The 15,000-nt window shown below is 35.3% G+C and overlaps 1 protein-coding gene across 4 annotated transcripts in view; it reads left to right on the forward strand.

Moving 5' to 3' along the window:
• Nucleotides 1-15,000, forward strand: part of GRIA2 (glutamate ionotropic receptor AMPA type subunit 2) — a 147,396-nt gene that overhangs the window by 128,538 nt on the left and 3,858 nt on the right. The window lies entirely within an intron of this gene.

Consider the following 15,000-nt stretch of genomic DNA (forward strand, 5'->3'; position numbering starts at 1 on the left):
TATAAATATATATATATATATATATATATATATATATATATACCATACCACATCTTCTTTTTCATTCATGTATCAGTGGACACTTGGGGTGCTTCCATATCTTGGCTATTGTAAATAATGCTACTATAAACATAGGGGTGCATGTATCCCTTTGAATTAGTGTTTTTGTATTTTGAAGGTAAATACCCAGTAGTATGGTTACTGGATCATAGTGTAGTTGTATTTTTAATTTTTTGAGGAACCTCCATACAGTTTTCCAGAGTGGCTGTACCAGTTTGCATTCCCACCAACAGTGCAAGAGGGTTCTCCTTTCTCTGCATCCTTGCCAACACCTGCTGTTCCTTGTGTTGTTGATTTTAGCCATTCTGACAGGTGTGAGGTGATCTCTTTGTTTGCATTTCCCTGATGATGAGTGACATTGAGCATCTCTTCATATGTCTGTTAGCCATCTGTATGTCTTCTTTGGAGAAATGTCTGTTCATGTCTTCTGCCCATTTTTTTAATTATTGAGAGTATGAAAAATAAAAAGAAACCCACAAAAGCAGTAAAAATAAGTGTTTCTATAAAATTGGCCAAGTGATTCATAATATAAAATGATTTAAATATGATACCATATACCCAAAACATTGGGCGGGGAGAGGAGTAAAGAATGGGTTCACACTTAAGCAACCATCATTTTTTTTTCTAAAATCAAATTTTCTTAAATAAAATTAATAAAAGAAATTTAGTCCTTGTACTGGGACTTCCTTATTTTCTTTATGTAACTTCAGAGTACCAAAACACCAATCTGAAGCCTGAAAGTGGGACATGTTGTAATATTTGCTTATTTGCTGATATGTTGTTATGTAATATTTGCTTATTTGCTGATATGCTGATATGTATGTTGTTAAAGAATACAGTGCATGTGATATGGTAGTATTTCCGGAAATAACTGTGCTTCATTACAGTGAACAGTTTGTTTCTTCATAACAAAATAGAATCTCACAGTCTTAAATTAGAATAATTAACCAACAAAAAACAATTTTGCCCATAATGGCATACATCTTTTAATTGCTTAAAAAATGTTATACTTAAAATTTCCAATTTCTGTGGATACCATATTGAGGTTGGATAAAGAAGCTTAATTAAAATGTTTTAGAAGAAAACTCTCACATAAAAGATAAAGTTTCTTCTACTACATGGTGATCTCAGATGGCATTAGCATTTTCATCTTTAAACACAGAGGTTGGGTTACAAATTACCTCTCAAATTCTGTTCATGTTTGAAATACTCTGACATTTATGAAGAATTAATCATGCAAACTATTATTAAGTATATCTTACGAATGTTAACTTGCCACTTTCCTTAGCATTAAATTTCATTTTGTTAGTTTTTATTGTTACAGTTTTTAGAAAGTTCTTTGAAACTAAAACTTGCTTCCTAGGTGTTTTCATTCATTGGTCCTATTCTGACTTTAATAATTGCTTTCTTTTTCATGTGACACATAAATCAAATACATAAGATAACTATCATCTCTTCCATAAATTTTCTCATTATCTAACCTAAGAATTCTGAATTCCTTCCACCATTTTTTATTAAATTATATTTTCAAGCCCTTTATTCTGGTCTCTATATCTTTTGAATGTAGCTTTTTCAGTATTATTCTTTTATTTATTTAAATTCAATTAGCCAACATATAGTACATCAGCAGTTTCAGATGTAGAGTTCAATAATTCATCAGTTGTGTATAACACCAAATGCCCATCACATCACATGCCCTCCTTAATGCCCATGACCCAATTACCCCATCCCCCACCCACCTCCCTCCCACAACTCTCAGTTTGTTTCCTATAATTAAGAGTGTCTCATGGTTTTTCTCCCTCTCTGATGACTTCCCATTAAGTTTTCCCTCATTTCCCCTGTAATCCTCTGCACCATTTCTTATATTCTACATGAGTAAAATTATATGATAATTGTCTTTCTCTGATTGACTGATTTTGCTCAGCATAATGCCCTCCAGTTCCATCCACATTGATGTAAATGATAAGTATACATCCTTTATGATGGCTGAGTAATATTCCAGTGTGTGTGTGTGTATGTGTACCAAATCTTCTTTATCCATTCATCTGTCGACTGACATCTTGGCTCTTTCCACAGTTTGGTCATTGTGGACAATGCTGCTATAAACATTGGGGTGCAGGTGCCCTTTCAGATCACTATGTTTGTATCCTTGCAGTAAATACCTAGTAGTTCAATTGCTGGGTCATAGGATAGCTCTATTTTCAACTTCTTGAGGAACCTTCATACTACTTTCTAGAGTGGCTACACCCGCTTGCATTCCCACCAACAGTGTAAGACAGTTCCCCTTTCTCTGAATCCTTACCAACATTTGTTGTTTCCTGATTTGTCAATTTTAGCCATTCTGACTGGAGTGAGGTGGTATCTCATTGTGGTTTTGATTTGTGTTTCCCTGATGCCAAGTGATGTGAAGCATTTTTTCATATTTCTGTTGGCCATTTGTATTTCTTCTTCAGGGAAATGTCTGTTCATGTCTTCTGCCCATTTCTTAACTGTATTATTTGTTTATTGGGTGTTGAGTTTCATAAGTTCTTTATAGATCTTGGATCCTAGCCCTTTATCTGATATGTCATTTGTAAATATCTTCTCCCATTCCATAGGTTGCCTTTTAGTTTTGTTGACTGTTTCCTTTGTTGTTCAGAAGCTTTTATCTTGTTGAAGACACATTGGTTCAATTTTGATTTTGTTTCCCTTGCCTTTGGAGACATGTCTACCAAGAAGTTGCTGAGGCCAAGGTCGAAGAGGGTGCTGCCTGTGTTCTCCTCTAGGATTTTGATGGATTCCTGTCTCACATTTAGTCTTTCATCCATTTTGAGTTTATCTTTGTGTAGGGAAATGGTCCAGTTTCATTCTTCTACCTGTGGCTTTCCAATTTTCCCAACACCATTTGTTGAAGAGACTGTCCTTTTTCCTTTGGATATTCTTTCCTTCTTTGTCAAAGATTAGTTGACCATAGAGTTGAGGGTCCATTTCTGGGTTCTCTATTCAGTTCCATTGATCTGTGTGACTGTTTTTGTGCCGGTACCATACTGTCTTTTTTGTTTTGTTTTGTTTGTTTTTTATTTAAATTCAATTAGCCAACATATAGAACATCATTAGTTTCAGATGTAGAGTTCAGTAATTAATCAGTTGCATATAACATCCAGTGTTCATCACATAACATGCCCTCCTTACTCTCTTGATGATTACACCTTTGTAATATAGCTTAAAGTCTGGCATTGTGATGCCATCAGCTTTGGTTTTCTTTTTCAACATTCCTCGGGTTATTCGGTATCTTTTCTGGTTCCATACAAATTTGAGGATTATTTGTTCCAGCTCTGTGAAAAATGTTGATGGTATTTTGATAGGGATTGCATTGAATGTATAGATTTCTCTGGGTAGCATAGACCTACAGTATTTATTCTTCCATTCCATGAGCATGGAATGTTTTTACTTTTTTTGTGTGTCTTCCTCAACTTTTTTTCATAAATGTTCTGTAGTTTTTAGAGTACAGATCCTTTACCTCTTTGGTTAGGTTTATTCCTAAGTATCTTATGTTTTTTTGGTGCCAATGTAAATGGAATCAACTCCTTAATTTCTTTTTCTTCTATCTCATTGTTAGTGAATAGAAATGACACTGATTTCTGTGCACTGATTTTACATCCTGCCACTTTGCTGAATTCCTGTATGAGTTCTAGCAATTTTGGGGTGGAGTCTTTTGGGTTTTCCAAATAAAGTATCATGTCATCTGTGAAGAGTAAGAGTTTGACTTCTTCTTTGCTAATTTGAATCCCTTTTATTTCTTTTTTGTTGCCTGATTGCTGAGGCTAGGACTTCTAGTACTATGTTGAATAACAGTGGTGAGAGTAGGCATCCTTGTTGTGTTCCTGGCCTTAGGGGAAAGCTCTCAGTTTTTCCCCATTGAGAATGATTTTCACTGTGGACTTTTCAATATTGAGGTATGTACCCTCTATCCTTACACTGTGAAGAGTTTTAATCAGGGAAGAATGCTGTATTTTGTCAAATGCTTTTTGGTATCAATTGAGAGGATCATATGGTTCTTGTCCTTTCTTTTATTAATGTGATGTATACTGTTGATTGATTTGCAAATGTTGAACCACCCTTGCAGCCCAGGAATAAATCCCACTTGGTTGTGGTGAATAATTCTTTTAATGTACTGTTGGATCCTGTTGACTAGTATCTTGATGAGAATTTTGGCATCCACGTTCATCAGGGATATTGGTCTCTAATTCTTTTGGATGGGGTCTTTGTCTGGTTTTTGAATCAAGGTAATGCTGGCCTCATAGAATGAGTTTGGAAGTTTTCCTTCCCTTTCTATTTTTTGAAACAGCTTCAGAAGAATAGGTATTAGTTCTTCTTTAAATGTTTGGTAGAATTCCCCTGGGAAGTTATTTGGCACTGAGCTCTTGTTTGTTGGGAGATTTTTGATTATTGCTTCAATTTCCTTGCTGGTTATGGGTCTGTTCAGGTATTCTATTTGTTTCTGGTTCAGTTTTGGTAGTTCATAAGTTTCCAAGAATGCATCCATTTCTTCCAGATTGTCAAACTCCACAGACTCCTAAGGTGCACACTTGCACCAATCCTACCAAGGGAAGGAACAGGGTCTCACAGCGGTTTTGCTGCTTCCTGGGCAGCTGCTCTGGGAGTGGTTGCCAGATTCTTCTTGCACCATGCCATTCCTCCAGGGGAGGGAAGGGGGGGGTCTCACAGAGGTTTTGCTGCTCATTGGGCCCCTGCTTGAAGAGACCAACTGTGCAGTATTTCACGGTTTATGGAAAACTGAGCTGAGAGCCCACTCCTGGGCCTGCTGATAGCAGCCAGCTTCCTTGCTCTGATGCCTGGGAACTCTGCTGCACTCAGGCACCCCTACTCTTTCTGTGACCCCTGGGATCCTGAGAACACATTGTCCCACCTAGGATTCTGCCCCTCTTCACCACCTGTGCATCTTTCAGGCAGGGATATCCCTCATAGGAGCAGACTCCTAAAAGTTCTGATTTTGTCTTTTGCTGCTATATCACTTTCCAGTAGCCAGCTTCTGGAGGCTCCCACCCCCCACAGTTTATTACCCAATATATCCCCTCAAATTCACTTTTCTCCACCTCCTACCTTGCAAAAAGTGGTTTATTTTCTATTTGTAGAATTGCAGCAATTCTTTCCTTAGATTGCAGGTTGAATTCACAGGTGTTCAGAATGATTTGATAGATATCTAGCTGAATTCAAGGGACCAGATGAAATGAGGGTCCCGTACTTTTCTGCCATCTTCCCTCCTCCTTTAAGTATTATTCATAATGTGTGTTATCTAGATATAGGGTGTGACTTGGTCTAGTTTTAGAAGATCTTAGCCAGAATATGAAAGTTGAGATTTCAGACCTGTTTCAATCTGAACATTTGTGTTCTTCAGACAACAGTGTATTTACATTAAAGAAAAAGAAAAGAAAAGGGGGAAAAAAGCTTTTACTAGAAAGTGTACTCTCTAGTTACTATAGCAGCACCATTCTGTTACCTCATCTTTGTTTCACTCACTTACATTTCCTTTTTGGCCCTCAGGGTATTTGAAATTACAACTGTTTTCTAGACTTTATAATTCCATATGAAACCTTCAAGTTTGTTAGTGTTTATGGCAACTGCATCACATTAATAGATATCCCTAAAATTGTTTACTGAAAACCCATGTGATTTTAAGATGAATTGCAGTAAGCCTCATATCTTCCATTCTGTGAATATGCAGTTGATTGAGGCCTCTGCCAGATTTTGCATTCACCCCTGTTAAATTTCACCTTGGTTTTAGGCTTATTTGCCCAAGCCTATAAAGTTGAAATATTGATTCTGTCATCTATCATAAAAATATCTGTAACTTTGAAATATTTGTCATTTATGTTTTCATCCAAACTGACTGAAACACTGAACTGAGTGGAGCTATGTATGGAATCAGTGGCATAAAAAAGTTTCCCTTCAGCTCAGTATTTGCATGTTAATAAATAATAACCAATACTCCTTGAGTGTGATTGATATTTTAATCATAAGCCCTCCTAATTCTAATAATCCTCTCTGTATTAAACAAAAATGAGATATTTTGTCAAATACACTGATGATACCCATGATATTCTCTGTTCAAATCGACCTCAAATAGGTCAACTGAGTAACCCCATTAAAAATAAAAGATCTGATTACAGGGGATTACTTGCTGTTCCTCTTGCATTATCACTTCACATTATATGTGCACATATAGGTAATATATCAGACATAACTAGGAGTATACTTCAGTAATCATATCATTTAGCCATCTTAAGGGAATGAAACATGGAATTACCCATTACATTTTAAAATTTAAAGATGGGGTGCCTGGGTGGCTTAGTTGATTGAGCGTCTGACTCTTGATTTTGCCTTAGGTCATGATCTCAGGGTCATGAGGTTGAGCCTGGCATTGGGCTCTGCACTGAGCATAGAGTCTGGTTAAGATTCTCTCTCTCCTTCTCCTTCTACCTCTACCCCCACCCCTGCTTGGTCTCTCTCTCAAAAAAAAAAAAAAGTAAAAAGTAGCATTTAAAAACATTGTTTTCTATGCAGAAAATTCTCAAAAGGATATGATTCTACTAATAATATATTAATTAACCTGACTCTGTATTTTCACATTTTGAAAGTAATTTCAAGATGCCAAAGAGAACTCTGAGATATAACTTAGTTTTATTTTTTATTGATTAAAATTCTACAACAGATACAATCTACCTAAACATCAGTTTACTTATCAATAAATCATGCAGTAATATTTAACTGAATTGCTTTAAATTTTGTAATATAATCAGGTGAATTTTTCTTCTTAATAGAACATTACTTATCTAAACACTATGCTTCAGTATTTTTATGGTTTAATGTATAAATACGTGTATTGAAGACTTGGGTATCCAGATCTTTTTCCTGGTTCTTCTAAGGACTAACAAACTATGCTAACTTAGACAAGTTATTTAATCTTCCTGAGTCTTGCTCCTAAAATAAAGGACTTGGAATACAGTATATGGTTTTTAAGGTCCATTCTTTCCATTCTAGTGCTAATCTTTCAAAAACTTTAAGCTGTTAGTATCCTTTTAGTTATATTCTTTCATAAATACCATTTCAATTTTTAAGAAGCCGAGAAATTGCTAGAAATATAGTTTAATGTGAATCTTCTTAATAATTCATCAGTTGCATATAACACCCAGTGCTATTGTTTTTATTTATGTTTTGCTCCATGTTCTCAGCTCATAACCTTAAAAATGAATTTGTATTTGATGTATATGCTTTGGGAATCCCAGGAATGGGGTAAGATGGACTTATATTTTAGATATTTTATTTTCTTTTTTTAGTATTATTTTTTTATTATGTCATGTTAATCACCATACATCACACCATTAGTTTTTGATATAGTGTTCCATGATTCATTGTTTGTGCATAACACCCAGTGCTCCATGCAGAACGTGCCCTCTTTAATATCCATCACCAGGCTAACCCATCCCCCCACCCCCCTCCCCTCTAGAACCCTCAGTTTGTTCTTCAGAGTCCATCATCTCTCATGGTTCGTCTCCCCCTCCGACTTACTCCCCTTCATTCTTCCCCTCCTGCTATCTTCTTCTTCCTTTTTTTCTTAACATATGTTGCATTATTTGTTTCAGAGGTACAGGTCTGTGATTCAACAGTCATGCACAACTCACAGCACTCACCATAGCACATACCCTCCCCAACGTCCATCACCCAGCCACCCCATCCCTCCCACCCCCCACCACTCCAGCAACCCTCAGTTTGTTTCCTGAGATGAAGAATTCCTTTTACTTTCTTATAAGTAATCTAAATCAAATACTTCTTGAGTATGTTGAAGGAATAAATTATATTCTAATTCACAATTTTCATTAATGGGATTTTTACGGGGGGAATCCCCACTAAAACAAAACCACTTTTAGTGCTGGACCCAGGCATGAAAGTAGATTTGGCTCTTATATTTGCCAATATAATTCTATTCTAACCTTCAAGTTTTTATTCTACCAGTGTCAGAGGAAGAGTTGTCCCCTTTTCTGGAATGCTCATATCTCTACTTGGGTCTTTGACATCTCTTTCCATTTATCAAAAATGTTGCTCTAAAATTTATACCCTAATAATAACGTTTTTAGTCTTTCCATCTCTCTTTTTCTATGTTCAGATGGTCCGTAATTTTGAAAAGTCTCTCTTGTGGTAGTGCTCTCTTTTATCTTCAGTTTCCTTTCTTCCATTCCTTTGAGCTGATAAATTCATAAATTTGTTTCCCAGAACCTCCCTTTTTCCCCCATACTAGCCATTTTCTCCTTCATTTCAAATCTGGTCTCCTTTAGAACTCTGAAAATTGCCTTCCTAAAAGGATCACTTAATGTCGTTCTGGCCAAATTGGAAATGTTTTATGTGTGTTTTCATGCTTTGTGAAAGTTGTACTGTATTTAATACCATTGTGCAAATTCTTTTGATACTCTTTCCTCCCTTAATTCATGAAACCCTAGTGCTTTCTCATATTTTTTCTTATTTCTCTAACCATTCTGTTTTGTCCTTACTAAGGCCACATGCTTTTCTCCTCCTACCGCTTGTTTTGTAATAATTTCACAAAAACAATTTTATAAACTTTACCTTTAAATACCATTCACATTTAATATATATAGTTATGACAACTATTAAAGGATGAAGCTTTAAAAGTCAATGTTATTTTAGCTTCATTCAAACAGATAGTAGGAGGGCGCCTGGGTGGCTCAGTCGTTAAGTGGCTGCCTTCAGCTCAGGTCGTGATCCCAGGGTCCTGGGATTGAGCTCCACATCAGGTTCCCTGCTCGGCGGGAAGCCTGCTTCTCCCTCTCCTGCTCCCTCTGCTTGTGTTCCCTCTCTCACTGTGTCTCTCTCTATCAAATAAATAAAATCTTAAAAAAAATATATAGTAGGGCATGAAGACTTCAAATGATGCATGATACAGAGAGTGACAAGGAGCACTCAATTTAAAATACGAAGATTCCCTCGGTTCAATTTGACTATATGTTGTTTATATTGGAAATTACATCTAAATGATGGACAAGAGATGCACTCTATATGCAGGGTTACTCTACTGTTAAAAATTAAGATTCCAGCATATTGTAGTGAATTTTTAAAATTCTGATCTCAAATAAGTTGACCGTCACTCAGAAAACACAAAAGCATTTTTTTTGTAGGGATTGCAAGATTTGTTGACAGGAAAGAATAACAGAATGAGACCTATGCAATTTTTTTTTTTCTGCCTGTCAACTCTAGTGGTTTCCAGGAACAGTTTGAGTTTTGGCTGCCACCTGCAGCCAAAGTGAAGCAATGGGCCATGCTATGAGTTCACAGGAAGGCTAAAGAATCAGACAAAAGGGTAAAATTCTAAAATGAAGGGCAATTATCTTTTGTCCCAAATGCAAATTCTTATAGAATGTCAACCAAATGGATGAGGAAATAAGTTATTAATTCAGTTTGACACTCCGATTTATTTATTTATTCTTTAGTAATCTCTACACCCAACATGGGGCTCAAACTCATGACCCCAACATCAAGAGTCACATGCTCTTTGGACTGAACCGTTTTGGTACTCTAAAATATATATTCAGGGTGCTTTAGGTCAAGTTCTTTGACTTACAGAGAGACTTACCTTCTTACTAGTTGTTATACTACCTCAGACATTGTAGTATTTCTAGGAAAAAAAGAGTTTGTCATGAAAAGTATCTCTATTCATGTTTGAAGGGAAAATAAGGTCTAGAGATTACCACGGTGGGGAGTACAGCTCTAAAAACTCTGTAAATTCACTCCTGGTGTAAAGTCACGTCAGCCATTTGGAAATCTCCACTTAGAACTTTTGGATATCATTTGTGTTTGGAAATCACTTAGAACTCCCATTCTAGCAACAAATATTCTCTTGACATTGTGAGTAGGTATTTTGATGTTTTATGGTAGTGGATAAGTGAGATTTATTTTTTGAAAGTGAACTGTGTAAGAATTAATAGACTAGTAAAAAATGTCTGCAATGCAGCACCCATACTTCTACTAATTCTTGAGTAAATGTGTATGTTTCAGAAGGATAATAACCATTAACTTTAAAAAGTCATTTTTTTTCTAAGGGAAAAAAGGTTTATTTAGCGTTATAAAAACTAATGCTTGTATTACTGTATATGAGGAATAAATAAAACTAAATTAAAATGACTATTGACTTCTTTCACAAAAAAGGAAGCCATCTTTTCTTTAGATATAATTATATCGTCTGTTTAGTTTTTTGTTTGTTTTTTAAAGATTTTATTTATTTTAGAGAGAGAGAAAGTGCTAACAGGGGGAGGGGTAGAGGGAGAGAGGGAATCTCAGGTAGACTCCTCACTGAGCATGGAGCCCAATGAGGGGCTCGATTCCTTGACCCTGAGATCATAACCTGAGCCAAAACCGAGTCTGACACTCAACCGACTAAGCCACCCACACACCCTTGGTCTGTATAGTTTATATGGAGCTTTTCCCCAACAACACTAGACAGTGGCCATATTCTCTGAGTAGACATTAAAATGTCACATGGTTATTTTTGTGAAATATTAGTCAAATCGATATGCCTGTTACTAATATCAAACCATGGAAAGAGATTTGAATAGCCATGTTCGAAGAGCCTTGGCTCCTTAAGAAACACAGGGTAGTTCAGAGTGTTACCCTGACCAAACTATCATTCGTCTCCACTTCTCTCCTCATCAAAATGTGATGGCAGTTGCCATCCTGAAGAAATCCATTTCACTTTATCATACTTCCTGAAAGAACTGCTATCTTTGATACAACATTAAACTTAAAACGTAGTCTTTCTTGGCTTAGATGTAGTTGATATTTTTAAAATGTCTATATATTGAGGGAATTTAAATCTGGTGAGCAGCATACTTAGATTTGGGAGAGAGGTGGAAAGGGAGTTATGATGATTCCTAATAAAGGCTTAGACGGTCCTGGGAGATGAGAAACCAATGCCAGTCCTTCATTTTCTTTCTGAATTGCATCATTCTCTTCTCTTGGACCAGTATTACAGATTATAGGAAAGTGTGTGGTTTATTTAAAAAATCAATATTATTTGCCTATGTTCTATCTTCTGTTGCTAAAACATGCTCAAATTTGGACATTGCTTAGAAGGGCAGTGATCATCATTGCCTGGGGCTCATCTTCAAAGTCCACACACTGGGGCTAATTGAGTCAATTTGGTCAGTATTTGATGTACATTTTTCAGATAGTTGCCCAAATTTTCTGGATGCTTTTGCTGTAGAATAATGTATGTAATGTAAATTGCTGGAATACAGAATTTTAATAGGGAACACTATTTATATATATATATACCCTTAGTTGACCACATGGGATTTTATTAATTTGGAAAAAAAATCCCCATTTTTCTTTTTAATCTATTGTAAATATATTCTAAGAAATGAGTTATCAAGAGGCTGGAGTGGTTAGGAAGATTGTAGTGTGCTCTCCAGTGTATCACATAACCCATTAACTCACAAATTAGGCCAAACTAAACATTGTCACCTAAACTAACCTGGCAATAAAAATAACTATAATTTCTCATGCAGGCTCTTGGATGGGAAATCTAGGGAGAATTTCCCTTGGCCTTTGGATTGCTTTTTTGCTCATTTCTTTTTCAGTTGCTGTGGTTTTAGAGAACAGGCTTTCTAGGCATCATCTATTTACTTATTTAGTTCAGACTAACAATTCTCCTGAAATTGTCAATAAAAATTAAACACAGAGCCTCTGAACTGTCTCTCAGTAAATATCTAGTCAGATTGTTTCTATTCTTTTTTTGAAGGCAGCTAGAAAGTTCAAATCAAATGAATGAAGCTTTCAACAAAATGGTATTATACTGTTCGTGAATTACCCTCCTTGTGCTCCTTTGGCCAAATCTGTTCAAACAAATAGTTCTTGAACAGATATGGTTATGAAAACATTTCACTAGCTTTGTTAAGGAAGTAAACAGTAAACTAACAACTGGGAGACAAATGAATGAACCCATCGGGAAAATGCACGTACCTTTCAAAAATTCTGAACTATGAAAAAATTACTTTTAGCTTTATGCAGTATCAGCAAACACTTTCTAATTTATAGATTATATTAATTTAGAGATTGTTTTGTTAATCCACCATTATATCATAAAATCTTACTCAGTTAAAAAAATATGCCATGTTATGGCATACATGTGAAGCCTAATCATAAAAAGTGACTGATTTAACTTAATAGAACTTACATGTATAGATTACTGTATCAGAACTTGCATTATTTTCCAAATGATTCAAAACTACAAACATGGAGATTGAGTAGCTCTGTCAAAACACACTAGGGGCGCCTGGGTGGCTTAGTTGGTTGAGCATCTGTCTCTTGGTTTTGGCTCAGGTGCTGATCTCAGGGCCATGATCTCAGGGTTGTGAGATCGAGCCCCATATAGGGCTCCATGTTCAGCAGGGAGTCTGCTTGAGATTCTCTCTCTCTCTCTTTCTCCCCTCTGTCGCTCCCTCTACTCACATTCTCTCACTCAAATAAATAAATCTTTAAAAAAAACACTAAAGCTATATATATATATATATATTTTTCCAGATTACATTTTAAAATCCTCTACTGCTTAGAAATAATATTTTATTCATATGTTGAAAAATATCTTTAAACTAGCTGGAATCACTTTATGAATGAAACAGGAGATTTTTCTTCACTTAATGAATATTTTTTTTACATATTTCAAGTCATTTAAATGTCCTTCAAAAATTTAGTCTTTACAAACAAAAAAGCAGACTCTTAACTATAGAGAACAAACAGAAGGTGACCAGAGGGAAGGTGGGTGGGGGAATGGATGAAATAGGTGAAGGGGATAAAGAGCACACTTATCATGATGCGCACTGAGTAATGTATAGAATTGTTGAATCATATTATACACCTGAAACCAATATAATACTGTATGTCAATTATACTGGAATTGAAAAAAAAACAAGTATGTTTGGAACAACTTGAATATGTAAATATAAAAATAGTCTTTAAAGAGAAGTAATCTTCAGTTTAATTTCTATTTTTCCTTTTACATCATTGTTAATTTTTGGATTTTCCCTGAAGGGCATACGTATTATGAAGCATTTTATGAAATATATTTATGTCCCCAAATTGATATTTCAAACTTGGAATAATTGATATTTAATGAATGATTTGATACAATTATTCTATAATTTAATTTTGAACTCTTCTTTATCAGCATGTGATTTTTTTTCCCAAAACATTTTGATATTACCTATTTTTGCAGAAATTCATGTTACAAAAAGACCTTGGAGTTTGATGAGATTGCATGATATATAATCAAACTCAACTAATGTAGCATCTTTTAATTTGGTAGAGACTATGAAGGGAAAATATAGGAGAAAAAACTACAAATACCTTCTACAGTAGGCAAAGATGCAGATAAAGCAAAGATGGTCTTTTTCTAACCAATTTGCAGGGTATTCAGTTAGCATGCATTAATTATGAATTTCTTATGTGCAAGATACACTAGACACCATGAGATTATGAAGATAAAATTTCCCTAGTTGGGGACCTAGTGGAGTTTTGACAGTCATGGATGTACTGTCACAACAGAGAGAAAGCCTGATTTGTTAGGTAATTAAGTTTTAACTCTGTTTCCTCAAGAAGGGAAAGTGTTGAGACATAGAAACAGATTTAAGAATGGTTTAGATAAATTATTAGATAATAAAATATTATTAATAACTAAGGAACTCGTGTAAGTTTAGGATGAAGTATTTTTGGGGGGAAGGACATCTGGGTTTTCTCACAGCAGAGACCACTGGCCTGACATGGTCCATGGGCTGTCCCTGTAGAGCAGTCCCTATTCAGATGGAGACAATGAAGAAGTGCAGCCAATGTTTGAGCCCTTCTTGCTGTTGCCTGAATTATAAACTTCGATGATACAAGCCTACCCCATACTTTATTTACCCTTGACTCCGGATTTTCACCAAAATAGAGTACGTGTGGGTGTGTATACGTATAGGTATACATCTTTGTATAGGTATATGTATATAGGGCAGTATTGTAGACAAATTTGGATTTACATTATGTTTGCTTATAATGAATTGATCTATCCCTGCTTTCTCTAAGATAAAGATTACATTTTTAAAATTCCTTAGAGTAAAAAACAAAAAGCCCTTCAAATCTCATGAATCTTAAAAGTAAGTTTTCAATTTCAAGTTTCCATTTCAAGCCTCCCAAATTACAGTAACAAAAGGGGTTATTCAGAGTCACCTTCGCAAGAGGGATTAAAGTCAGTTGAGAAAATTGTGAATAGAAGAATAAGCAGATACTCAAATGCTATGACTTTCCAACTCTGTGCTCGGTTTTCTTTTTTGCTCTGATAAAGTATTAAGTAACTCTTTTGATGTTTGTTTTTGCTTTTGAGTCAATTAATTTTAAGATAAATATTCCCTCCAGTATACTGCTGCAATTAGCCCTTCTTTCTTTCCTATCTGTCACTCATAAGAATATTTTCCAGTGTATACTGTAGTAATATATATTACTATGGGCAATATTTTGGTGTTTAAATATTCAAAACCAAATTTTCTGGCTTATTAAAGAAAAATTTTCATGCCCAAAGAATATTTCTTTGAAAAATCAGTGTTATTGTGGAAGCATTTGAGCATCTAAGAAAGGCTTTGGCATTATTTTTTTAATTCCTGAGATGACTGGCATTACATTAGGATCTTACCACTTAGATGCCTGACCAATTAACATTACGCAGACTCCTCTTCTGCCACTAATTAAGGATGGATCATTGAGGATTTTAGCAGTGAAGGTATACTTTTGCTTGTCTCTTAACTTGAATTACTCCTAGAGGTAGTAAAGTATAGTTTTCAAATTATTTTGGAGTGTATTTCAGATTATTTCTTGGTTGTGTAGTAATTTGTTTATAGCTAAAAT

This window comes from Callorhinus ursinus, unplaced genomic scaffold (assembly GCF_003265705.2).
Source record: "Callorhinus ursinus isolate GAN/ISIS: 27379988/994484 unplaced genomic scaffold, GSC_fseal_2.0 scaffold4, whole genome shotgun sequence".
Taxonomy (NCBI): domain Eukaryota; kingdom Metazoa; phylum Chordata; class Mammalia; order Carnivora; family Otariidae; genus Callorhinus; species Callorhinus ursinus.